The 26,736-nt window shown below is 43.0% G+C and overlaps 1 long non-coding RNA gene across 2 annotated transcripts; it reads left to right on the top strand.

The window, feature by feature from the left end:
• Positions 1–16,424: 16,424 nt before the first annotated feature.
• LOC101024025 lies at positions 16,425–24,695 on the top strand. Of its 2 annotated transcripts, none has more exons than XR_004178232.1 (3): positions 16,425–16,467; positions 21,859–23,056; positions 24,035–24,695. It is a non-coding gene; the product is annotated as an uncharacterized LOC101024025 (long non-coding RNA). The 2 variants fall into 2 exon arrangements; XR_636292.2 differs by having other exon boundaries at positions 21,859–21,986; positions 24,035–24,093.
• The last annotated feature ends 2,041 nt before the right edge of the window (positions 24,696–26,736 follow it).

The following is a 26,736-nucleotide window of genomic DNA, read 5'->3' on the forward strand; positions in this document are numbered from 1 at the left end:
TGCAGTGGCATGATCTCGGCTTACTGCAACCTCCGCCTCTTGGGTTCAAGTGATTCTCCCGCCTCAACGTCTGGAGTAACTGGGATTATAGGCATACACTACCATGCCTGGCTAATTTTTGTATTTTTAATAGAGATGGGGTTTCATCACGTTGGCCAGGCTGGTCTCGAACTCCTGACCTCAGGTGATCCTCCTCCTTGGCCTCCCAAAGTGCTGGGATTACAGGTGTGAGCCACCGCCTGGCCTATTTGATCATCTTTTACAGCTTAGGGAATTAAGGTTTAGATGTGGCACAGGACAGAAACAGACTTTGAAAACAGGTCTGTTTGACTTCAAAACTTGTGCTCCTTGCCAGGCGCAGTGGCTCATGCCTGTAATCCCAGCACTTTGCGAGGCCAAGGCAGGAGGATCACTTGAGCTCAGGAGTTTGAGACCAGCCTGGCCAACATGGCGAAACCCTGTCTCTACTTAAAATGCAAATATTAGCCGGGCATGGTGGTGTGCTCCTGTAATCCCAGCTACTTGGGAAGCTGAGGCATGAGAATCACCTGAACCTTGGAGGTAGAGGTTGCAGTGAGCTGAGATTGTGCCACTGCACTCCAGCCTGGGTGACAGAGTGACAGTCCATCTCAAAAACAAAACAAAAACAGCAACAACAAGAAAACCCCCACAGAACTCACAAAACAAAACCAAAATACCTGTGCTCCTTACTGTGCTCTCCTGCCTCTCAGTGCGAGATAAACAGAGTGGGTAAAATAACCTACGATGTCGTCATCGACAAGGCCTGTTGCTACTGTGTGATGCCTGCTCCTTAGATGACTTCCTTGAGGGGTGAAGCGAGAGGAAATCTGGCACCAAGCTGGTTGAGGGGCAGAGCAAGAATGTCTGGGCTTCCCCCACCCAGCTGGGAATGTGAGTGATGCTCATCATCGAAGGCTCAACTGCAGCCAGGAGACTCCTCCAGTGATGATGAGAGTGTACAAATGAAGTACAGGAGCGGGGGAGCCTTCACACACCTCCAGCCCTTCCTGCTTCTTGAAATACTCATATCCTCTGGCAGAAATGAGCTACAGAAATCCGTGTCCACTTACTCACAGCCTGAAAGAAACCCACACAGTGGACCTTCCTGGCTGTTGCATGGTAATTAGAGCTACTATTGAGTTTCTGTTGTGCATTTTCTCAATTAGGCACAATTACCACATGTAAGAAATGAGGAAATTAAGACTCAGAGGAATTAGGTGAATTGCCCAAGGTTATTACATAGTTTATGACTGGCCAACCAGGGTTTAGACATTGCTCTATATCCTAATCCAAGACCCATGTTCCTCTCACTACTCAGGTTTGTTTCTTTCGCATGGGGATATTACAAATCGTTATTTCTCCTGATTGTATTTTTATTGCTGCTATATGACCATCTCGTTTCTTGTCACTGACTTTATCCAAAAGCAAGAAGATGGTATGGAATTTTGGGGGTAGCAGTTGAAATGAAGTGTTGGAATTTCAGAGCTTGCATTACTGGATTATGTGTGGATTGTTATTTCTCTGTACTGTCTCTTTCTTCCTCCTGCTACCTCATATAGGCACTTGATATCTGATTATTACAGTCTTTTTAGGGGTTCTTGAACATACTCACTTGTAGAAAAGTGCTGGTTAAAATTGTAACAGGCAGACATTTGGGTTCTCGTAGCCTTGCAATAAATGGAAGGAAGTAACTTTTGGGCTTATGAAAATGTGTACTGCAAGGTTTTCTTTCTTTTTCTTTTTCTTTTTTTTTTTTTTTTTTTTTGAGACAGGGTCTCGCTCTGTCACCCAGGCTGGAGTATAGAACAATCATAGCTCACTGCAAGGATCCTCCTGCTTCAGCCTCCCAAGTAGCTAGGACTACAGGCATAGCCACCATGCCTGGCTAACTTTTCTTATTTTTTATTTTATGTAGAGACAGTATCTTGCTGTGTTGCCCAGGCTGGTCTCAAACTCCTGGCTTCAAGGGATCCCCGCACCTTGGTCTTCCAAAATTCTGAGATTATAGGCATGACCCACCATGCCCAGTGGTTTTCTTAAAGTTCTCTGCGAGGTATAGATAGCTGCACAAGTAAGATGATTAGTCAGTACAGTAGCAACATTAGGTCATTGGTTTTGCCATTTCTAGCTTGTAGCAAATTATCCATTCTTATATGACAAAGCCTATGGGGCAATTAGAGGACTTGAACTGTCTCTCTTCAGTGCCATAAAGAAGGGACTGAAGCTTCATAAATCTAGTCCTTCACTGTCCTAACTCTGATCCTCTCCTTTCTGTAAGTAACGATCATGTTGCCTTCAGTAGGTGTTTGTCAAGCCTGTGTTTTGTTGAGTTTTGTTTTAGAGACAGGATCTCACTTTGTTGCCCAGGCTAGACTCAAACTCCTGGGCTCACTTTATCCTCCTGCCTCAGCCTCCCTGAGTAGCTGGGACTAGAAGCACTGCCATGGAGACCAATTTGTCAAGCCTTTTAATACCATCTCATCACTGCAATGATCAACACATGTGCTCTAAAAATCTTTTACATGGCAGTATAAAGGGCTTGAGCCATGTCCGTATTAAAACACAGGTGGTATCCTCATCCTTTAATCTTGAAATGTTGAAAGAGTTGATTAGCTGTCCTCGCTAGCTGTCTCTAGGAAGGATAGCTAATAACTGTCCTGCTTTTGCTTTTGTGTGTGTGTGTGTGTATATATGTATATGTGTATATATGTGTATATATGCATGTATATATATACACAAAAGCAAAAGCAAGACAGTATTTGAAATTTGAAAACACTGATTCTCATAACCAGTCTATCTCAGGATTAAATTACATGACCACCAATCTCTGCCAACCCACTCTCCAGTAACCACCCCACTTCCAATTTCCTGTAAATAGCAAACACTCTGTAGTATTTCATCTACAGGGAGCACTGTTGAGTAGCTGGACTAGTAACTGTATTTGCTTATTTTTTTACTTGAGAAGGCTTTTTGTTTGTTTATTTTGAGATTGGTGTGTGTTGGGGGGGGGTCTCACTATGTTGCCCAGGCTGGATTTGAACCTCTGGGCTCAAACCTCCTGCCTCAGCCTCTTGAGTAACTGGGACTACAGACACGTCGCCATGCCTGGCTACGTCAGAAGTTTTAAAATTTTTATGCTTTAAAAGCAGAAAAAGAAAAAAAATCTAGAACTTGTCTCTGTCATAACGTCATCCATAAAAAGTGATTTTAAGATGAAGACTTCTCCTAGAGAGATACAAGCTGGTGGATCTAGCATTCAGCTCTCACTTTCATTCAATATAGTTGTCATTTTAGACCCAAGCTTTCCCTAGAGATAGTGATTCCACCAGGGGAAGCAATATGTGAAGTTATTGCACGAAAGTTTTTTGTGAAATTGTGACTGCTGCCAGAGATGTCATATGTTTTAGTTAACTTTCTTCCCAGGAACCAAGAAAATTTCCCAAGCCCCAGATAAATACAGCTGGAATGCTATTCAGAAGTCAGTAGCATGGGGCTGAAGAGAGAGACCGAATTTTACACACTCCATTTGTTTCTGCTTGAGATAAAGCCTCTGTTCTATTTTGCTTAAGGTAAAAATCCAATTCACTTTGAAAGTTGTAAAGCCTTATGCCATTGGAAAAAAATGATTAAGATTTCTGTCACTACAATTACAACTTATACCATAATAAATTTACCTAAGGACGTGATGGCCTCTACTGGATTCCTTTCAGAGTTCTCCAAGGAATAAAAGCATGCAACTGACAATCTACAGGACATTCTGGTTCTGCCTGGTCCTTCTCATTCCATCAGCATTGGAAACTATCTACCCCCATGCCACTGATTAGCAACTCTGCATGTATGCAGTGCAGCAGTAATTAATGTTCCCCATGTTGACCCTCAGGAACTACCATACCATGAAGTGCCCTTCAGAATTATCAAGGAGAAATTAAATTATGCTCAATACAGTTTTAGAGCAATTTCTCTCATGATTTAAAGCACCTCTACAGGGAGGGGCTGGAGCTGGCTCCTGCTGGCTTGTGCAAGCCAATTGTTAAATGGCAAGGAATTTTGCAAGCCAAAGGTTAAACCTTTGAAATTGGGCCATGGTGGGAGTAGTTGCATCACAGAAATTGGTGTCTGCTAAAAATAAGGGCTCCTTCCCTCCAACAAACTGGTTTATCAGCACTATTGTCTATATCTTTGAAACTGCATCATTCAATTAATACCTATTAGTTAGAACAGCACATCTCACTCTTGCTGGTCAGTCATTCACTGGTGAGTCTTGCTCGGTTGAAAAGCCAGTTAATACCTGGATTAGTTTCCTGTGGCTACTGTAACAAATCACCACAAACTTGGTAATGAAAAGCAAACTAAACGTATTCTTGCCTAGTCCTGGAGGCCAGAAGTCTAAATCACTGGGCTGAAATCCAGGTGTTGACAAGGATGGGCTTCCTCCAGAGGCTCTAGGAGAGAAGCTGCTCGTTGCCTTTTCCTGCTTTTGGTAGCTGCTGGCATTTCTTGGCTTGTGACTTTGTCCCTAGAATCTTCAAGGCAAGCATCTTCAAATGTCTTCTTCTCTATCTTTGCTATTTTCACCTTGCCTTTTCGTGTGTGTGTGTGGGGGGGGGGGGGGCGGGGCATGAAATCTTGCTCTGTCTTATGAGGTCACTCGTGATTGCATTTTTTGGGGTCCCCCACCAGACAATCTCCCCATTTTAAGAGTCTTTACTTACTCTTATCTACAAAGACCTCCCCCGCTTTTTTTTTTCCAATAAAGGTAACTTTTACAGGTTCCAGGAAAGTAACTTGGTATCTTTGGGAGGGCCATTTTCAGCCTACCACAATACCCACCTTAGTAGCCCCCTGTGTATACAGATACCCTGCACCGTGTAACCTCTTTAACAAACTAGTCCTTTTTTTTTTTGAGATGGAGTCTCACTCTGTTGCCCAGGCTGGAATGCAGTGGCGGGATCTCAGGTCACCACAACCTCTGCCTCCTGGGTTCAAACAATTCTCCTGCCTCAGCCTCCCGAGTAGCTGGGACTACAGGCGCATGCCACTACACCCCGTTAATTTTTTGTATTTTTAGTAGAGACGGGGTTTCGCTGTGTTAGCCAGGACAGTCTTGATCTTCTGACCTCATGATCCACCCACCTCAGCCTCCCAAAATGCTGGGATTATAGGCGTGAGCCACCGCGCCCGGCCACAAACTACAGTCTTAATGATAAAGAGCAAAGAGCAAAGTCTTCATTCTAATGATAGTGGCAGCTCTTTCTTATTGCCTACGTATTTCCTGTGCACCAGGCAAAGTGCTTAGCATATCATCTCATTGTTACTACTTCCCAAACCATTACATATGTGCTCAAATATCATAAATGCTCTTTTTGGAACACGGGTATCAAAACTGGTATGTCATGATATACATTTCCTGCTTCCCTCCACCTCAAAGCCATTCCCTGGGGCTGCTCATAAAGTTGTTCCAGGGGCTCCCATTTATGTAGCCCACTTTTCCTCTCCTTGTTTCATAGTTTCCAACTCTGTCCCTTAGTTACCCTTAGCGAGCTTATCTTAACACCAACACAAGGCTTGTTTAAAGGGAATGTGGAAAGTATATCTATTGGCTGGGAATGACTTCTCTGGTATGCAAAGTCCCTGGCCAAGTGAATTGAAGGCTCTGGGCCAAGGTCAGTTCCTGGGTAAAACCATAACTGGCAATATCATCCCTGGAAAGGTAGTTTGGAGGGGGCCGTGAACCACGCCTGTCGGTGATTAGCCTGTAATTACCTATCCTGTTGTTTCTGGTTAACCTGCTTTCCAGGGGTTCTCTCCTGATCTGCTTGCTTAGCTCACTATTTAATTTCTACAACTTGCAGTAGAGGAAGGGAAAGATAAGGGAACGAATATTTGGTGATTGCCCACTCTGTGTTAGGCTCTCTGCTGTGGAAGTTTTACATATTGGACTAAGGATGACGTAAAATCCGAGAACATTTTCTGGGGTTATTCTTTGTAGCTGCAGTTAATAATCTGGTAGAACTGTTTTAGAGATGTAGTATAGTAAGTTGATCAGGTTTGGGTAGCACATTCATATTTCTGTTAAAATTTTCAGTTGGGTTGGGCGCAGTGGCTCAAGCCTGTAATCCCAGCACTTTGGGAGGCCGAGATGGGCAGATCACGAGGTCAGGAGATCGAGACCATCCTGGCTAACGTGGTGAAACCCCATCTCTACTAAAAAAAATGCAAAAAACTAGCCTGGCACGGTGGTGGGCGCCTGTAGTCCCAGCTACTAGGGAGGCTGACGTAGGAGAATGGGGTAAACCCGGGAGGCGGAGCTTGCAGTGAGCTGAGGTCTGGCCACTGCACTCCAGCCTGGGCAACAGAGCAAGACTCCGTCTCAAATTAAAAACAAAAAAAAAAAATTTCAGTTGTGCGTAAAAGCTGGTTGAATCTGGGCTATATGGTAGCTAGTGTTTTATGAAGGGATTCAGGTCACATTTGCTTAGTTTTAGAAATGCTCTATAGGCCCCGTGTGATTTTTTTTTGTGCAAGCAGAAAATGAATTCCTAGAAGCTGGACAAAGTCAGCAGTAGGAGGTCAAGGGCACAGCTGGGAAAGATGGTCTTTACTTCATTACTCTGGCTGAAAGGTACCTAATCTTTCAGAGCCTCAGTTCCTTCCTTCCTTCCTTCCTTCCTTCCTTCCTTCCTTCCTTCCTTCCTTCCTTCCTTCTTTCTTCCTCTCTCTGTCTCTCTCCTCTCTCTTTCTTTTTTTTTTTTTTAGGGATGGAGTCTTGCTATGTTGCCCAGGCTAGAGTGCAGTGACTATTCATAGGTGCAACCATAGTGAACTCCAGCTTTGAACTCCTGGGCTGAAGCCATCCTCCTGCCTTAGCCTCCCAAGTAGCTGGGACTACAGGTGTGCATCACTGTGCCTGGTGGTTCTTTCCTTCCTTCATTCCTTTCTCTTTTTTTTTTTTTTTTTTTTTGAGGCAAAGTTTTGCTGTTGTCGCCCAGGCTGGAATGTAATGGCGCAATCTCGGCTTACTGCAACCTCCGCCTCCTGGGTTCAAGCAATTCTCTTGCCTCAGCCTCCCAAGTAGCTGAGACTACAGGCAGTCATCACCATACCCAGCTAATTTTTATATTTTTAGTAGAGACAGGATTTCACCATGTTGGCCAGGCTGGTCTTGAACTCCTGACCTCAGGTGATAGAACTGCCTTGGCCTCCCAAAGTGCTGGGATTATAGGCATGAACCACTGCGCCTGGCAGGTAGTAGTTTCTTTATCTGTAAAATTGTGATAATAATTTTTACCTTTCAGGGTTTTTGGAAGGATTAAAAATGAATTGAGGGATATAAAATGCCTAGCATATGCTAAGCATTCAATAAGTGGTAGCTATCATTGTCAATATTAGTAGCTTTGCTATAGATTGAATGTTTTTGTCCTCCCAAATTCATATGTTGAAATCTTAACCTCCACAGTGATAGTATTAGGATAGTGGGGACTTTGGGAGGTCATTAGTCTAGCTCATAGGTGAAGCCCTTATGATTGGGATTCGTGCCCTTATAAAAGAGACCCTAGAGAGCTAGTTTGCCCCTTCTTCCATGTAAGGTGATAGTGAGAGGTTGGTATCTGCAGCCTGAAAGAGGGCCCTCACCAGAACTCAACCGCTGGCACCCTCATGTTGGACTTCCAGCCTCCAGAACTGTGAGAAATAAATTTCCATTGTTCACAAGCCACCCAGTTAGTGGCATTTTGTTATAGCAGCCTGAATGGACTAAGACAAGCTCAAAATGAACAAATACACTAGCAGCAAATTTCAAAGCACCATCTTGCTCTAGTCACTTGAATAATGCAAGTAATTAGTGGCTTCCCTTCTTCTTTTTTCCACTTCTGCAGTGCCTTGGCAATACCAATACCTTTTTCTCCTCTGGGAAGGATTCTCTTGCTAGGTCCCTGCCCTTTCCCTCCTTGGGAGCCTCAAGACCTTCAATTGCTTTAGAGCAAGGAGGATATCTTCTTTTTGCATCTTTACCACCTGTCATAATTCCTAGAACTTGAAAGGGCAACTAATCATTCTTATTGAATTGGAGTAAAGTTCTAACTTTTAAAAATGAAAACAAAATATGTGATTCGATATTTATTCGACTCCAATCTTCCCTCATGGGAAAGGAAATCAATGCCATGGCTCTGCTTTTTGTCTTCCTTCTTAAACCTTGTGTACTTTAGCTTTTGGTCGGCTCTTGGGACAGAGAGAGGCAATGCTCGACTTTTGTGACTTTAGACCCCCTTCCCCCGGCAAAAGACTAATTACTGACATAAAGGGTTTTGTTTTTTATTTCATCATTCTGTGACTCAGACTAGGGAGGCTTTTTAGCTAATTGAATGGAGAGTGACTTTAGCCTACTATCAAAACTACAGGCTGACATTTTAGGGCATTGAGCTAAACTCTTTATGTGTATAATGTTATTTCATCTTTCCTATAGCCTTATGACGTAGGTGTTATTATTATGTCTATGTTATATTTAAGGAAACTGAGGATCAGAGAGTAACTCGACCAGGGTGTCATACTAGGATTAGGATTGAGCCTGCGTCTATAAGACTTGGAAATCTGGCTTTTGAGTACCATACTATACTATATCTAGACTTTTTTTTTTTTTTTTTTAGAGAAGGGGTTTTACTGTGTCACCCAGGCTGGAGTGCAGCGGTGCAATCACGCACGGTTCACTGCAGCTTCAACCTCCCCAGGCTCAAGCGATTGTCCCACCTCAGCCCTCTTGAGTAGCTGGGACAACAGGTGTATAACACCACACACCTGGCTAATTTTTGTACTTTTTGTAGAGATGGGGTTTTGCCATGTTGCCCAGGCTGGTCTTGAACTCCTGAGTTCAAGCAATCTGCCCACCTGGGCCTCCCAAAGTGCTGGTATTACAGTTGTGAGCCACAGCACCTGGCCCAGACTCAAATTTTTTTTTAAACTGAAGTAAGGAAATTATTCCAAGAAAGAAAAGGTAATTCAGCCTTTCACTAAATGCTAATTGAGCACCTGCTAGAATTCTGTGGAGGTGCTAGATTACTCTCTTAAGAAAGGAAGGAAGGAAGGAAGGAAGGAAGGAAGGAAGGAAGGAAGAAAGAGAGAGAAAGAAAGGAGAGAAAGAAAAAGAAAGAAAGAAAAAGAAAGAGAAAGAAAGAAAGAGAAAGAAAGAAAGAAAGAAAGAAAGAAAAGAAAGAAAGAAAGAAAGAAAGAAAGAAAGAAAGGAAGAAAGAGAAAGAAAGAAAGAAAGAAAGAAAGAAAAAGAAAGAAAGAAAGAAAGAGAAAGAAAGAAAGAGGCCAGGTGCCGTGGCTCACGCCTGTAATCCCAGCACTTTGGGAGGCTGAGGCAGGTGAATCATCTGAAGTCAGGAGTTCGAAACCAGCCTCACCAACATGGTGAAAACCCATCTCTCCTAAAAATACAAAATTAGCTGGGCGTGGTGGCACATGCCTGTAATCCCAGCTACTCGGGAGAATGAGGCAGGAGAATCGCTTGAACCCGGGAGGCGGAGACTGCAGTGAGCTGGGATCGCATCATTGCACTCCAGCATGGGCAACAAGAGTGAAACTCTGTCTCAAAAGAAAAAAAAAAAAAGGCAAGAAGGAAAATGGCAGAGCAGGGTATAGACGAGGGTGAGGGAAGCAATGGACCTAGGGTACACTGTTCAAGGAGGCACTCACTCTCAGGTGACCTTGCAGTTGAATGACCTGCAATCCCCGAAGCCAAAGCCGCCCTGTGCCTCACTTGCCTCACCCTGGTCCCAGCCCTGCCTTTTGCCCTTGGGGCGTTCAGTGTTTACCAAGGATCCCATATCAGTATGGATCAGACCCGAAGAGAGAAACCACACAGGGAATTTTAATGTAGGGAATTATTAACCAGTAGTCTATTGTTTAGAAACCAACAAGGACACAGAGGGAGAGAATACGACAAGCCAAGCTATGCAGTTTTGACCTTCAGGACAAAGTGAGGACTTTGTTTTTCCCTCAGGACTGTGCCTGAGAGAGCATGACTTCCCCTATTTATTAGCAACATTAGACTGCAGCATTTCCTTTCAGATCACCCCAAGCATTTAGGCTATTTCAAGAATCTAAATAACATCTCAGTCAAACTAACATTCCGAGAGAGAAATGTTTTAATATATCTTTTCCCAGAGTAGCCTTTAGGTCTCGGAGTGGGTGCAAACAGGCTGGATGCTGGTCGATATATTTGAAGATTCATGGGAATCCAGAAGCTTTGGCAGAGGTACATATGAATCTCAAGGAAAAATTAAATATAATTTGATATAATGCAAACCGCACGGTAGAATTTGAATGCAGGACAAATCACAACAGCTGTTTGTCATCTCTCACTTAAACAGCAGTAACAGGATTGCTTAAACACATTCTGTTCCTTTCTAGAATGTTCAGAGTATTTAATATTTGCATAATGATTAATCTCCCGCTCCAGAGGAAATTCCCAAAGGAAGAGACAACACAGAAGCATTTTAAATTGCAACACCATGGCAAAGGGAAAAGAGGGAGCGTGCCAGATCCTTAGTTTTGGGGCTACTCTCTCAGGAGAATTCTAAATAATGGTGGTCGTCTTGCTGAATGTTAAACCAAGAACAGGATGGCTAAGATGACACATTCCCAAACACTGGGACAAAGCATACTAACGAGGCCAAAGGCACAACGCCAATTAAGGGATTACACCACACCTGTATTATGGGGTGGTCGATCTTAAATATTTCAAGTTCCATTCTGTTCTTTGAAAAGGCTAAATTCTTATTCTCGGTGCCGTACAAACCCACCCAAACCTGTCCCCACCCATCCATCCAAGGAAAGTTCTGAATAATTTTTTTTTTCATAGAGGGTCAATTGTTTATTTGCTGTGATTTGGGGGCCTCTGGGAAGCTTTTGGCTGCAGAAAGGGCAGCAGACTTGAAGTGTAACCCCTAGGCTTCAGCAATAGTTTGTCTGGATCAATGGGCTTTAACTTGGCTGTACTTTAGAATCACCTGGGGAAATTTACAATACCCTGGCCCCTAACAAAAACTCCCAGCCTGGTATGGTAGCTCATGCCTGTAATCCCAGCACTTCGGGAGGCTGAGGCAAGAGAGTTGCTTGAGCCCGAGTTTGAGACTAGCTTGGGTGACATAGTGAGAACCCCATCTCTATAAAAAGAAAAAAACAAGAAAACCCCACGAATTATTAAACACTAAACACTCTCTCCTTCCTCTCCCTTTTTGCACTTTTGGGTTTCGGGCTGTTTTCCAGAAGGCTTTTAAAGCCTGACCTCTGAATGTGATAAAGACATCAATTGGCCAGGCATGGTGACTCACACCTGTAATCCCAGCAGCACTTTGTGAGGCCAAGGCGGGCAGATGACTTGAGGTCAGGAGTTCGAGACCAGCCTGGGCAACATGGTGAAACCCCCCCCCGCATTTCTACTAAAAATACAAAAATTAGCTGGGTGTGGTGGTGGGTGCCTGTAATCCCAGCTGCTCGGGAGGCTGAGGCAGAGGTTTCAGTGAGCCGATGTGGTGCCACTGCACTCCACCCTGGGTGACAGAGCAAGACTCTATCTCAAAAAAAAATTAACATTAAAATTAAAATTAAAAAAAAAATCTATCTGTGTTGTTTAGTCACAGCTTGTCAAATAACTTTCTGTGTCTGCTCTGAAAGGATATTTTATAAAAGAAGTTAAAAATTTTATATGGATATTGACATTCTCATTGCTGAGGGGCTAATATAAACTGGTCATTTGTAATGTCTAAACATATTATTCCGTTATAGTGACTAAACATATCTCATGACTCAGTTCTGAAAGCCAGTACTAAATACATAGTTAATGAATGATATTTAGTTAATGAATAATAATGACATTCCTTAACCATGGCCGCCATAAATATTCATCTAATGCTTGTCTTCATTTGAGGGTTAGTAACATGTTAAGGATATTTGTGGAGAGAATGAAAGCGATAAATTCTATCTATATTTACTCTTATTCAAAAGGCAAAATCATTTTTAGAATACTCTTTGATAAAATCTTTTAACAAAAGGAAATTTGCTTTTAAAAAAGTCTTCTGTCTTTGAGTTAATACTCTTACACAAAAACAGTTTAGTAATGTTTTGCTTGTTAAATGGCCAGTTGATGGACGATGTCAACAGCCCAATTCAATGAAGAGTAATACAAAGCAGTGTTCTAAAACGTTAAATTGATGCCTTCCTAATAGTACTTTGGAGTTATTTTCCTAATGAAAAGAGGTAGCAGTAATTCAGTGCCACCCTTTCCTGGTCTTCTTGATCAACAACCCATCTTAAAGGTTGTTGGATGGGGTTGGTATATAGTCTGTGAACAGAATGGAGCAGGGATTGGTAACCTTTTTCTTCAAAGGGTCAAATAGTAAATATTTTAGGCTTTACTACCCAACTCTGGTATTGCGATACTAAAGCAGCCCTAGAAAATATGTAAATGAATGGGTGTGACTGTGTTCCAAAAAACTTTATTTTCAAAAACAGGCGGCAGACTGAGTTTGGCTTGCGGGCCATAACTCACCCACTTCTAGAATACAGCAAACCCAACAGGGTGTTAAATTGGCTCTGAAGTTGCAATGGAAGTGTAATCTAGGATGAGGAAGAAGCCAATGGGTGCCAGGGTCCTCTATGAGCAGGTGACTCCACTATGATGGGAAAAGTCATGAGAAAAAATTAATAATAATGAGTGGTAATAGAAATAGCTAATGTTTACTGATAATTTGCTATATAACTTGGGTTAAATACATGTTTTATCTCATGTAATCTTTATAATAACCTTGAGGTAGGTATTAACCTATTCCCATTTTGTAGATGAGAAAATTGGAGCATGGAGAGGTTACATACATTTCCCAAAGACGTACAGTTAGTAAGTGTCATGGCTGAGATGTGAATTCAGATAGACTGACTTTAGAGACTGCTCCTCTAAGGATGCCTTAGTACATCCCCCCAGAGGACAGAGCCACGTCCAAAGTCATCCCAGCTGGGAGGGAGTAGAAGGGTCTCTATATAGATGGGTGGGAGGGAATAGAAGCGTCTCTGTATAGGTTCTAGGGGTTCTGTTCTGGTTCTAGGGGTTCACCATGCTACAGATGGGCCAGGAATAGTGCCCTGGGATGTGCACTGGGGGAAACAGCTCTCCATACGTCTCTCATATTTCTTCATATTTTCAAGCAGAAGCATTGATAGCATTTTTCAAACGTGTTTGCATATTGGAAAGCAGCCTTGGAAGACAGAGGTAGTATCTCCCTCTGGAACACAGAGAAGGTTTGCTTGCTGCATAGTATAATAAAGATGATGCCTCTTTTGGGGGCAAAGTTGAGCAAGTTTGTTTGTAACTCATTATAAATTATTGGAGTTCTTCGGCCATGATGGAATCCACTGTGTGTGCTACTAGGCTACTCTATGTTCCCCCCTTGGACCTTGGGGGGCAAGAAGAACTAATACGAACATAAATCTCACGTTGCTTGCTGTGCTGAGTTAAATAAAGTCCGTTGTCTTTGGCCCAGGAGTCTCATGTCTTCTGCCAGTATCCTGAATCTGTGGCAGGCTAACTTGTTTTGTGCAAGCAGGGTAAAATGTCAGTTCTTGACATACACAGGAGGCACAGTAGATCCTAATGGCTGGTCTGAGGAGCAAAGCTGTTCACTCTTGGCTTGGTTTTGTGTCTTTTTAAATTATGGATGAATGAGGCCTGTGCTGAAGCTGGAGAGAGGCAAACCTCTGCAAGCACCCGTAGCTCTTGATTACATAACTAGCAGAGTGCTATGGTTTTCTGAGAAGTTCTAAAACTGGCCATATGGAGTTAAAGATGTACAATTGATTCGTTGGAATGATTTTCAATGAACCATAGCTGTAACATAAATATTACATTCCAGCTGTCTAATATAGTGGTTCCCAGAGCTGCTCATTGGATCACATGGTAACATTAAAATAACAACAATAAAAAAACAGATTCCTGAGCAGCGCCTCATATATGATGAATCAGAATATCTGGGGGAGAGGCTCAGAAATCAATATTTTACAAAGATTTCCCAGATTATTTAGATGCAGTCAGTCCCTGCACTGTTCTCATGATAAAGATTGAATTCTATCACAGACAAATCCTGCTTCTCTGTACCTAAATTTTTTCATTTGTCACACAAAAAGTTACTGTAGAACTGTGCTGTTTAATATGGTGGCAACTAGTCACGTGGCTATTTCAAATACAGTTTATCAAAATTAAATTTAAAATTCATTGCTTCAGTTCCATTAGCCACATTTCAAATATTTAATAACCACATATGGCTACTGGCCACAGTATCATATAGCACAGATGAAGCACATGCCCATCATCATAGAAAGTTCTATTGAATAGAGCTGCTCTAGAATATCTTATTACAACAGAAAGGAAGGGTGCTATCAAAGATGACTGAGGATGTACCAAAAAGACTCAGGAGCTAGCATAAATAAGCTTCCATTGGCCAAAGATGGGATAATTTGAGCACTAATTAGAATAACAACTGCAACGGATTTAAATACATCAAATATATTTAAACCCATGAGTTCATAATCATACTAAAATAATATTTATTGGTGACTTTTGGAGGATGCTAGGGAACCAAGTCACTGTCTGAAAACTGGAAAACAAAGGGTTATCAAGCATTTAATCAGTACTGTTCATAAAGGAAAGGCTGGATAAATGCTTGAGACAGACAGAGTTGTCTATCAGAAGGCTCATTAGAAGGTCCTACAGAATGAGAGCACTGCTCACCCTTTGCCATGCCCAGTTTAATAACATACCCTCGTACTGGTTTTTCTTCCTTTCTTTTTTCATTTCCCATATCCTGCGCTTCTGTTCTCTGGGATCCTTAAATAAATTACTGCCTGCAAATCTCTATCTCAGGCTCTGCTTTTGTGGGTGAGGAACTCTGGCTAGGACAGCATTCTACTTCAAATTCTTGAAAGGAAATCTAACCCCACCTGGGTATAGATTTGGTTGCTTGGTTCAGACTTCTATTCCTGCTCCAATCTCTTGTGAGAGGCTGTTTCTTCCAGAGGTATAGTTGGGACTTCTTAAAGTTGAAGAAGTGGAAGGGAGAGAGAGTTATGGGGTCAAAACTGAACGCAAACCTGCACTGGAAAAAAATTCCTCAGTTGATTTTATGTACCTTAAAGTCAAAGAACTCTACTTTAGAGGGTGTAATAATTATCTGGCTCGGGAACATTTTAAAAATAGACAAGATGTGGAGTCCAAAGGTCAACGGGAAGTGCATTTGGGGGAAGAGGAACACACACTGTTACATGGGGGATTGGAAGAGGAAAAGCAAGATTGACTGTACATGAAACCTTTAACTCCACAGAGGAAAATGGATAATATGCAACATATGGTGCATGGTATAATATCCTACTACACAGAATGTACACTATGTGTACCTAGGTTATTATATTCTGTACCATAAACCTCAAAAAATGTTCGAGTAGGAAGGTATCCAGCCCTCCAAATCAATAGAAAGCTGCCTCCACATCCCTGTAGATATGGAACATGTTCTTACTGAATGACTGTTAAATACTGAACCCAAGGCTGGGATTGGGTCTGGCGTGTGTGTGTCTGTGAGGGAGGCAGAACCAATCTTGGCAATTCACCACTTCCCTCCCAGCACTCTGGGCTTCTCTGTTCCCCTCCCCAGACTTCTAACATTGTCCGCCTCAGTACACAGCCTCTTCCTCCCACGCAAAAACTCTCAGTCACAGGCAGGATGTACTGGGAGCTGTTTAACAACTGGCTCTCCAGAAAAGAACAGAAAGCTCTGATTTGCAGCATTTTCCAATTTCTAAGGCATAAACACTCCCATCGTGGCTGATTGTAAGTTACTGAACACGGAGTTGGGAGGTGGTATAAACTGGCTCCTGCTTACCACTGGGAATAAGTGGAAGAAAGGCAAGGGGGGACATAAATGGTGGAAAGACACTGTAGAGGGGTTTAAGACCGTCCCAGAAGTGAGGGAAGGGAAATCAAGGAAGTGATGACCTGGAGTCATTCCTTTAACTTTGGTTACTATGATTCGGAAACATCGGCATCTGCCTCTTCATGTCCAATGGGACTCTGCAGAGGCTTGCCTTGCTTCTTTGGCTCCGTGTGGCATATTTGGCCATCTTATTCAATCTATAGCCTCTTAGCTTCAATGTTCCTGAGAATGTCCTTATATTGTGGCTTTTTTTTTTTTAGATGGAGTGTCGCTCTTTGTTGCCCAAGCTGGAGTGCAATGGCATGAACTCGGCTCACCGCATCCTCCACCTCCCGGGTTCAAGTGATTCTCCTGCTTCAGCCTCCTGAGTAGCTGGGATTACAGGCCTGCACCACCATGCCGGGCTAATTTCGTATTTTTAGTGAAGACAGGGTTTCTCCATGTTGGTCAGCTGGTCTCCAACTCCCGACCTCAGGTGATCCACCCGCCTCGGCCTCCCAAAGTGCTGGGATTACAGGCATGAGCCACCGCGCCAGGCCTATATTGTGGCTTTAAAAGAGTCAGAAACTCCGCTGGAGAAAAGGTTTTAGGGCAGCAAGAGTGCGTTGTATTCTGTTTTGATAGAAACCTCTTCCATAAACATTATCTAGGCCCTGGCATGCTCACACCCACCTTTCATGGGCACATCACATCCCTTCTTCCCTCCCTGAATGCTCCTGACCCCCATCTGGCCTCCTCAGGTGTTACACACCCTTCTTCGCGGGCCACAATTCAAGCCCTCATCTGGTTTCCTTGGACATCATCTGAGAGCTACCTATCTGTCCTTCCTGAGAGAGCTCCAGCTGGCACAGAACTTCTTCGCTTGGGGATACTGGCAAATACATATCCACCTTGCCATAGGCAGTGGCAGGAAGCTTAGATCTGTCCTCCTGCCCACAAGCACTGCCTTGAAGGCTCATGCTGGCTCTCTGAGCGCCTGATCCAGTGGTCTGGGTCCTCTGGTCACCTCCCAAACTGCAGACCGTTGATTTTGTTTGCAGCTCTGGGCCAGCGGAACTCCGCTGTTCTCATCTGTACCAACAAAGCACACACTTGAATTTCCCATAACTGCTCTGGTTGCTTCACTTTTTACTTTTTCTTGAAAGCATCCAGGACCAGGAATCCAGCTTGGTACAGACAACCTAAATTAATGCTTCTTAGCCTGCACAAAAGAATACTTTTTTATTTTCTCTTTGGTGTCTAATCTGATCCAAGGTGACTTGCAGGAAAGAAATGCTTCCACTAGCAAGTTAAAAGTGTTCCTTTTTGCAATCCTAATAGTTGTTTGAAATATAACAGCTTGTTTAGTCCTCTCCCTAGATGAATGTACCTTCATCTTTAGATTTATGATTTGGTTTTTATCTCTTCTGAAATAGAGACAGAGGTAGTAGAAGTTCCCTTATCTCTGCCTCTCAGAACTCCGGCCTCTTTTCTGAGTTTTTTCTTGTCTTCTAGACACCCAAAGCAGCCACTAGTTAGGTTTATTCTTCTTAAATCTCATTTTCTCTCCATATGTTTTCTTCTCTGAGCCCATAAACACATCGCCACTCTTCTTTCCAAAAGCAGGACCCTGTACATGATTTAGAACATTCTGCATACTGACAGAGCGCTCCAGGTGGCTCAGCTAACTCACCACAGCTTTTGTGTCTTTCCAGGTTAGGGAAGGCATTAGGGCCAGAGGTCAGCATGCCCTTCCTGCCACCGACAGCCTTGCTCCACCCACTGAGTGTTCTGTTTGCAGTGAAGGCCAAAGGTCTCTAGACTAAAAAAAAAATGCCTTTAATTCAAGCCTAAGTTATAAAAGAAAGAATTTCAGCTTCTGCTGTCAGGCCTGCGAGGCTGGCCAAGCCGGAGCATCCTTGACCTTTCTTTTTCCTTCAGCCGTCCAATGAATTTGTGTCCAATTTGTCCTCCAATCCTCCACAGAGAGTTGCATTCTATGATGCCTCTGGTGATTTGGAAGGCGGCCGAGCTAGGCACAAAAATAGGAGCGCCTGAGGCGAGAGATTCTTCCAAGGTTCTTGGTTGTCAGAAAGATGAACATCACCAAATGGTTCTAAAAGAAGAGATGAAAGGGATTAACATTGTAAGCAGTTGTGAGATTAGACTGTCCAAGTCACTAGGCTCCAGATGAAGCAGGAGGCATAGCAGAGAAAATCCTGTGCTGGAATCGGTAGAATTATGAGCAAGGTTTTAGGGGATTCATCAGAGGAGGGCTAAGTTGAATGGGCACTAATGAGCTGATGACTCAAATCTAGGAATGAATAAGATCATAACAACCAAAGCTCTGTATGAAGGTGGGTGCTCTATCATTGTCACATCTACTAGAGACAGGCACTGGTCCCCAAGATGAGACTGACTGGCTGGCCCCTTACCGAGTGAACAAGTTATCAAATACTTAACGAAAATAAGAACTGTGAACATGCCCAGAAGGATTCTTAGCGCATGCACTTAAATCTGTTACTCTCCCTTTCTTTTATTAAGGCTCTTGTTTGGAGAAGGCATTGAACTAGACGTGGGCATGTCTTAAAAATGCTTACGAATCTCAAGCCTAGTATAACGTAAACACTCAGAAAACACTTTACTGTTTACAACATAGTAGGACTCATCCTGTCGTGGGGAGCTATGGCAGTGGCCTTGAAAAGAGTGGGTATTAGTACACAAATGTTCAGAATGTCCCACAGTGCTACGTAGTGCCCAGTTCATGGATGAGCTGCCACTCTGCTGGGACAGGCTTCATCTGTTTATTTCAAATGTATAAATGTTGGATGTTCTCTTGGCCTTAAAAGGGGTTAGATGTACACAGGGCATTTATATTGTCATGAAATCAGTCTGAGAATGTTGGATGGGGGCATTAATGTATGAAATCAGGGAAATAGCTTTTCCCTCATCCCCTTCATCTCCAAGAATATCTTTCCGAGATATTCTCTATTGTTCTGCCCAGCGCAGTTAGGTCTTACTTAGTTTGCCTTATAAGGCCATTTTAGCATTTCAAGAGCTCTCCCCATAGGAAGCTTTTCCTGCTGTTCTGCCAGCGTTGCCTTCTGCTTAATTTTAGTCCATTATGTCTGTAAAGACAGGGAAGGTTTTGTGGGGCAAAAGGCCCAATCATCGTGGGAAGAATGAGTCATTCCAAGAGCAGTGAGATGGGCTGGAAGGAGAAGGCAGTGAAGGGGCAGGAAGTTGTGGGTGGAATGGGTTATTGAGAACAGCATCAAAACAGTCTGTCTTCTCTCTCCATTACTCCCACTAGGGGGTGCCCAGCATCCCAGAATAATCACTATTATTAGGAAGTTGAGGTTTGATGTGTCATCTCCTAATAGAAGGGCACTGGTTTCTCTCCCAGGGTTTTCTATCTCTCTGCCCTGAGTTGAGAAGAGATCTCTTTGTGTGTATGTGTATGTGTGTGTGCGTGTTTGTGTGTATGTGCTTGTGTGTGTTTTTGGTGTTAGAATCAGTAAGTGCACAAACACCTCTTAAGCATTCATTTAAAGATTCTCAATTCATGGAAATCCTTAGGGATACACTGAGTTCTCCAGGACCCAGTTGACTTGATCTTGAAGTCAGTGGCTGGAGTAGTTGTGGGCCAGAAACATCCTCCTCAGCCCAGGAGAAGTGGCAGCTGATGTATTTTAATCACTGGGAGTCAAGAAGTTGTAGGGATAAGAAATGAGTGCAGCTGAGGGATCAGCTGGAGGTCAGGGATAGAGGAAAAACTGAGGGTGTGTGAGATTCTGAAGTAGAGTGGTGAACAGGTGTGGGATGGATGTCAGGGAGACGTGAGGGTATTTTGAGGGTTTCCAAACATCCAGGCCTTCAGAACGGCCACAGCAAAACTTGCAGTTCTGAATCGTTTTGTAGAAAGAACATGGAACCTGGATCTTGGAAGTCATGAACTGAAATTTCAGTTCAAGCATTCTGTAGCCATGAGACCTGGGGGAACTGGGGTAAGTTATTTCACATCTTTGGTCTTCAATTCTCTCATCTTCAGAAGGAGACTAATGGTACAAGGGTTAAGTGAGAATTTAAAAAATAATCCATATAATGTACTACATAAATATAATTTTCTTTCTTTCCCTTTCTCCTACTTGGAAATGGCTGAGAGCAAAGATGCAGTTCTTGCATCCCATGACCACAGAGTTCTAGGACTACAGTCTTGGGCAAGAGGTTCCACCTTGGCTGCTGGAGTTTTCAGCAATGAAGAACTTCAGTGAGTGTTCAGGGCATGCCTGCAGGACCCTGGTCCTTCTGTTTGGACCAGCACTCCAAATTTGCAGGCCTTTGGGCCATAATTTAGAACCTATTTCTAAATTTTTGAAGGTCTTCCATCTAGCCCTGAGGCCTTTAGTCTCAGAGAACTAAATTGTCTTACCCAGGGTCGATCATACAGACTGCCAAAGCCTGGCCTGAAATCCAGGTGCAATTTTCATCTGTGTTACCAGTTCCTCTGTGGTAACCTGACAGTGACTCACAATTCCTTACAGCACAGTGTTCCAAAGTCTGAGCCACAGACCACCTGTACTAGTAGCAGCAGGTGGGCTTGATAAAAATGCAGATTCCTGGCTCCCTGCCAGCCCTGTGCAATCAGATTCTGTAAAGTTTCAAAGTAATGATTTACAAATTTCCCAGACCTGGGTTATACTTTTATACAGAAACATAATGCCTGAATCTGACAGAGTGCTTTTTCGTGGAGGAAAGTTAGGACTCTTGGGCAGACTTCTTGTTGCTTTCATACTCTACAGGTGTTCCTGACCCTGGTATTTATACAGCCATCTCTGCCCTACCTACTTCCTTCCTTCCCCTGGAACTTCCTGAAGTGGTTAGGAACAATTGCTGTGGAGGTCACAGGAGACCATTTCTGTGAATGCCAGATGTGCTGGTGCAATTTGAAAAGGTCAATTTGATTGACGCCTGAGCCACAGTGTTAACCCAAGGCAGCAGCCCCGTAACTGCTAGCTCTCAACAGTGGTGGCATCTGCAGCCTTGAGCAAAGAGACTGTTTAAACTGATGGAGGGGAAGCTTTCGTTCCTGTTTCTGGGGGATCGAGTGGCACCAGGAGAAAGGCTGATCACTAGTTGCGACTTCCTTTGTATTTACAATAGTGTTTGCTGTTCGTTTAGCTGTGTTTAGACTAAAGGTGGGGGCAACAATGACCCCTTTCTCTAAAGCTGTGAACTCTGACCCCTCGGTCTAGAGAGAGATGGACTCTGGACATGTGGACAGGCTCTACGAGATTCTTCCTGACAAGGGCTGTATGAGCTAGCTTTTCAGAAGGATCTCGTTCATGATGGTGGATCACTATTCAGAGATACACACTCTTTCTCAAAGCAATGACAGGGGCAGCAGGGACCACATTAAGTTTTGATAGGGTCCTGCAGCTGTTGGGGCAAAAGGGTCTGCCTTGGCCTCTGGGGGTCTCTGCACTGCAGAACTGCAGCGGATGTACAGGGATTGCTGGGGGCTGCAGAAGGATTTTGCAATATGCATTCATGTTAGCTTCAGAGTGCCCAAAATGAGCATGAACATGCTGTCAGAAAGGCAGTTATTGCTACCTGAAGTCCCTGTTGGAGCAAAGTGCAAATTAAATACTGGTAAAAGAAAACAAAGCTGATCACTGTTATATAGCAAATGTCACTGTCCTGTGTACCTATCTGGTCTACGGGCTGACTCCAGGAGGTGGGAGGTGCGACTGCATGGAGCCATGTTTGGCCTCCTACCTTCAAGGCCGGCCGCATCTATGAATGGGGAGCTGGTGAGAAAGAGCTCTCCTTGATAAAACATCATTTTTGCCCTTCCCAATCTAGTCTTTCCTTTTCTGTTTTCTAGGAACAAGAGGATTTATCTGACTCAACTGGAGATGGCTCCCTTCCCTAATTTATTGTTGCATCCTGAAGCTTCCCCCATGCTGAGCTCAGTGTGAACAAACAGCGCGGGAGGATGTAACCACTGCAGAGGTACAAGTTCACAGAGGCAGAGCTGCCCCTCGACGGGGCCGGAGGCAAAGACAAACCCCAACCTCTTTCTTGTCATTCATTGAATTTTGCTGAACCTGGAAAGGAAATAAATTCCAAAGGCAGGAAGTGACCCAGAGACCATAACAATATGTGAAAAGCTTAACCGGTGCTTCCGCCCCTTTGTTTCAAACTATTCTAATCTGTGTCCCAGGAAGCCTAGCCCATTGCCAGATGGAGATCTGTTTTCAGATGCCTCTTGGCATGTGCCATTCCCGGCTGGTGACATTTGCACATTTCAGAAGGCAAACCTGTCCCAATGTCTTCAAACTTCCAGAGAGGTGTAGCACTAGGAAAGTCCTTGGGTCTCTGGCTGACAGCACCAACCAGCTGATTTGCTTCATCTGCAGCTGAACTGCTGCTGGACTCCAGCCTAGAACACTAGCACACCGGGTCTGTTCTTGAAGATTTGCAGATTCTGAAATCAAAATGCCCTGTGTTGCCAGAAAAGGCTGGCTCCCTTGCCTGCTTCATAATCCCTTCTCACTAGGCTTTCCTAAAGAAACTCGATGAGTCAGGAAGGAAGAAAACATGTCTGAGGGAGATCTGGAGGTGGGCCGTTCTCTCTCATTGCTTCTGAAAATTCCCTTCTGTTTTGCAATGTGGGTAATGTTTAGGGATTTGCTTTTACTTTTTCTCTGTTTCTTCCTCTGTCAGCTCTCACTTTGAAAGACCCTTCATTTACGACTCACGAAATTAGCTCTGCAATCGCGGGAGGCTCTCTGATGGGTAATTAGTCACTTTTGCAAAAAAGTTTAGACTTTACTTTTATCCCCAGGAGCAGGGCAAGAAATTGTTCCCGCCCTGCTCTCAGAAGGAACCAACACTCAACTGCTCTGCTCTGGCTTTGGGGCCTGTACTTTTCCTAGGCTTTTAATTTTTACTACGCATCTTCCATCAGCCTTACTACTGAAGGCTGTATGCCAGCTGACGTCTATGCACAGCAAGGTGGCTTTTGGGACACCTGCTTCAAACAGGTATCCAGCTAACTGCTCCCCACCAAACCCCGCCAGGTAATTGGAAAGGAACTTGGAGTTGAGTGAATAATGTGCCTCTTTCAAAATATTAGGTAGATCAAAGTGTAAAGAATCCAATATATTTGTTGACAACTGGTTTATAGAAAAGCCCCGGCAAGAAAGAAGGGGGCGGTTCAGCATCAGGCTGGTGAAAATGAGGTCATGGGTAGGGTACCACTGTACGGCATTTGGGAATCAGACCTCTGTCCTAGGGTGCGAAGTCACGCTGTGCCACCGTCTAAAATTGTGTTCTGTTTATTATGAAAGAGGTTTTCAAAAAGTGTTTTGATAAGCTTGGATGTATCCCTGGAAAGGGAATATGGTCTCCATTACAAGACAGGAGCTTAATATCAGAGACAGGTTGTATCAGTGTATGTAGCTGCTAGTAAATAGTAGATAAAAGAAGCTTCAGAAAGGTCGTGGGAGGAAGTCTTTTGTTGTTGTTAGGAAGGAACAATCTTGCAGGGACGTGAGAGATTTTTCTCTCGCTTTCTCCTTTCCTCTGCCTATGGAAAATCAACCAGGAGAAAGCTAGAAACATGAGACAGAGAGAAGTAATTTCTCCAACTGTTGACACCAGTCAAACAAGATAAATAGTTCATATTCTGATGATGATGACAACAGTTATGATGAGGAGATATTGACCCAGAGGAAGAAAACAAAGGCTTTTGATTTCAAGCTGTGTGTAAGCCCCAAAGAACTGTTGTCAGAGTCACTTTTATGATCTAAGGGACTTTTGGCCACAATTATAAGAATTTAGGGTGAGTGAAATAAATATAATTGGTCAGATAAATCAGAATTAGATTAAGACATGATTGAAAATGGTTAACCATTAGTGAGAAGTATACCAAATTATACGTATTTTCGTGCTGCTTTTACTCTTGATCTAATTATCTGTCAAAAAGTAGCATAGTTAAGAACTGTATTCTGATTTAAATATAATACAAAGCAAAATATTTTGTTATGCTCTCTTAGGCATATGTTTGAGATGTCTGGCCACTGGAGGTCGTCTCGTCTACTATGTTCACCACAGATAAAGAATGAAAAGAGAATACACAACCTTGTGATTGCTAGCAGTGAAAGCTCAGAGTTGTGACATAACAGTGTTATATTCTGCATAACCTTAGGTTTAACAAAGGTTGTTACTAGACACTTAAAGAACATGCTTATATTTTGCACATGAGAAAATGGAATTAAAAATGGGAAAAGAATAGAGTCATGACTCCCAAACTGTGTCCTAAGCACCCAAGACTTTGCAGCAAACTTAGAGGGGGGCTGTGGCACATTTTAAATATCAAGGAAGTACAGTGGCACTTGACATCTCTTGGATATCAACTGAACTATTAGCTCAAGGTAGTTCATTGTTCCAACATTAGATTGTGCTACATTTCTTTCAAAAATGTCCTGTCTTTGGGAAGCTGAGTTTTCAGCAGTTGTAAAATGCAAGTCCCCAGAGAAAATCAGTGTGGAATAGGAGGTGAAGGCACGTGTGTCCACATGGGTTCCAAGATTTGAGAAGATATTTGGTGCCCAATTGGCATATGCAACCCTTTTTCTTTTTTTTTGGACGGAGTCTCACTCTGTTGCCAGGTTGGAGTTCAGTGGTGCGATCTCAGCTCCCTGCAACCTCTGCCTCCTGGGGTCAAGCGATTCTCCTGCCTCAGCCTCCCGAGTAGCTAGCACTACAGGTGCGTGCCACCACGCCCAGCTAATTTTTGTATTTTTAGTAGAGACAGGGTTTCACTATGTTGGCCAGGATGGTCTCAATCTCTTGACCTCAGGCATACACATCCTTTTAAAAGTAACCGAGTATTTAAGAGTGAAATAAATTTTTTTCTTTCGATTTATGTGTATTATTTTTTTCAAACAACTAAGTTGTTGGGACCTAACTACTGGATAAATGAAATGTTGGGTAAGTATTTCCTTTTGCCTAGGGACTCTGTGAAAAAATTACAGGGATACTAAAATGCTGTGACATGAGACAGTTTGGGAACTCTGAATTAGAGCAATACAAAGGTAGATTTTAATGGTTCAGGCTCGTTGGTCAGAATTAAAAAGTGGTTAGATCCTCCTTCCCACACCAGCCAGGACACTGCTCCCAGAATTTTTCCCTGTTCCCATGTGAAATAAGCAATCTTAGTGTGAATTTTTAAATTAATACAACCATTTGGTAGACTACTAAAAGTTATATGACACAAAGCTTCTCAAAATATCTCCAATGTAGAACTTTTCTTTTTCTTTTTAATTTTTTAATCTGTCATGGACTAGATGATGGTTAATTTGATGCACCAACTTATCTGGACTACAGTGCCCAGATATTTGGTCAAATATTATTCCGAATATTTCTGTGAAGGTGGTTTTTGGATGAGATTCATGTTTAAATCAGTAGACTTTGAGTAAAGCTGATTATGATTCATATTGTGAATGGGCCTCATCTAATCAGTTGAAGGGCTTAAGAGAACAGAGACTGACCTCCTCTGAGCAAGAAGGAATTCTGTCAGTAGTCTGCCTTTGGACTCTGCATCTCTTCCCTAAATCTCCAGCCTGCTGGTCTACCCCATCCGATTTCTTTGGATTTTGGTTCCACAATTACATGAGCCAATTCCTTAAAATAAATCCCGATCTATACATATACACACACACATATCCTGTTGGCTCTGTTTCTCTGGAGAATCCTAATACAGACTGATGCTTTTAAAAAATGTGATAAAAATGAACTTCTAGGAAAAGAATCATATGCTTAAATATTTTAGAAATGTCAAATTGTTATAAAAGTTTCTAAATGCTTGCTTCCATTTTCTATATTTAGCTTTAGCTTGTCTATGATTGGTAATAAAGGGTTTGTGGAACACACTTTGAGTAGCACTGATCTCATAAAAATGGAAATATATTCATATACCTATCTATATTTATATCTATGTACATACATTTATTTACTTTTAACTTGAAACTAATTCTAAATTGATAGAAAAGTTGCAAAACTAGTACAGAGTATTCCCATATCTCGCTTTCCTCAAGTTCCCCAGTTTTAATATCTGTATAACTATAGTGTAATTTCCCAACTAAGAAACTTAACATTAGTATAATATTATTAACTAAACAAAAATCCTGCATTAATCTGTTCTCACATTGCTATAAAGAACTACCTGAGACTAGGCATAAAGAAAAGAGGTTTGGCCGGGCGCGGTGGCTCAAGCCTGTAATCCCAGCACTTTGGGAGGCCGAGACGGGCGGATCACGAGGTCAGGAGATCGAGACCATCCTGGCTGACACGGTGAAACCCTGTCTCTACTAAAAAATACAAAAAAACTAGCCAGGCGAGGTGGCGGGCGCCTGTAGTCCCAGCTACTCCGGAGGCTGAGGCAGGAGAATGGCATGAACCCGGGAGGCGGAGCTTGCAGTGAGCCAAGATCACGCCACTGCACTCCAGCCTGGGCGGCAGAGCGAGACTCTGTCTCAAAAAAAAAAAAAAAAAAAAAAGAAAAGAGGTTTAATTGACTCACAGTTCTGCAGGCTGTATAGGAAGCGTGGCTGGCAAGGCCTCAGGAAACTTACAATCATGTCAGAAGGGAAAGGGGAAGCAGGCACGTCTTACATGACTGGAGAAGCGGGGAAGAAAGAGCGAAGGGGGAGGTGCTACACACTTTTAAACAACCAGATCTTGTGAGAACTCACTC

This window comes from Papio anubis, chromosome 14 (assembly GCF_008728515.1).
Source record: "Papio anubis isolate 15944 chromosome 14, Panubis1.0, whole genome shotgun sequence".
NCBI lineage: Eukaryota > Metazoa > Chordata > Mammalia > Primates > Cercopithecidae > Papio > Papio anubis.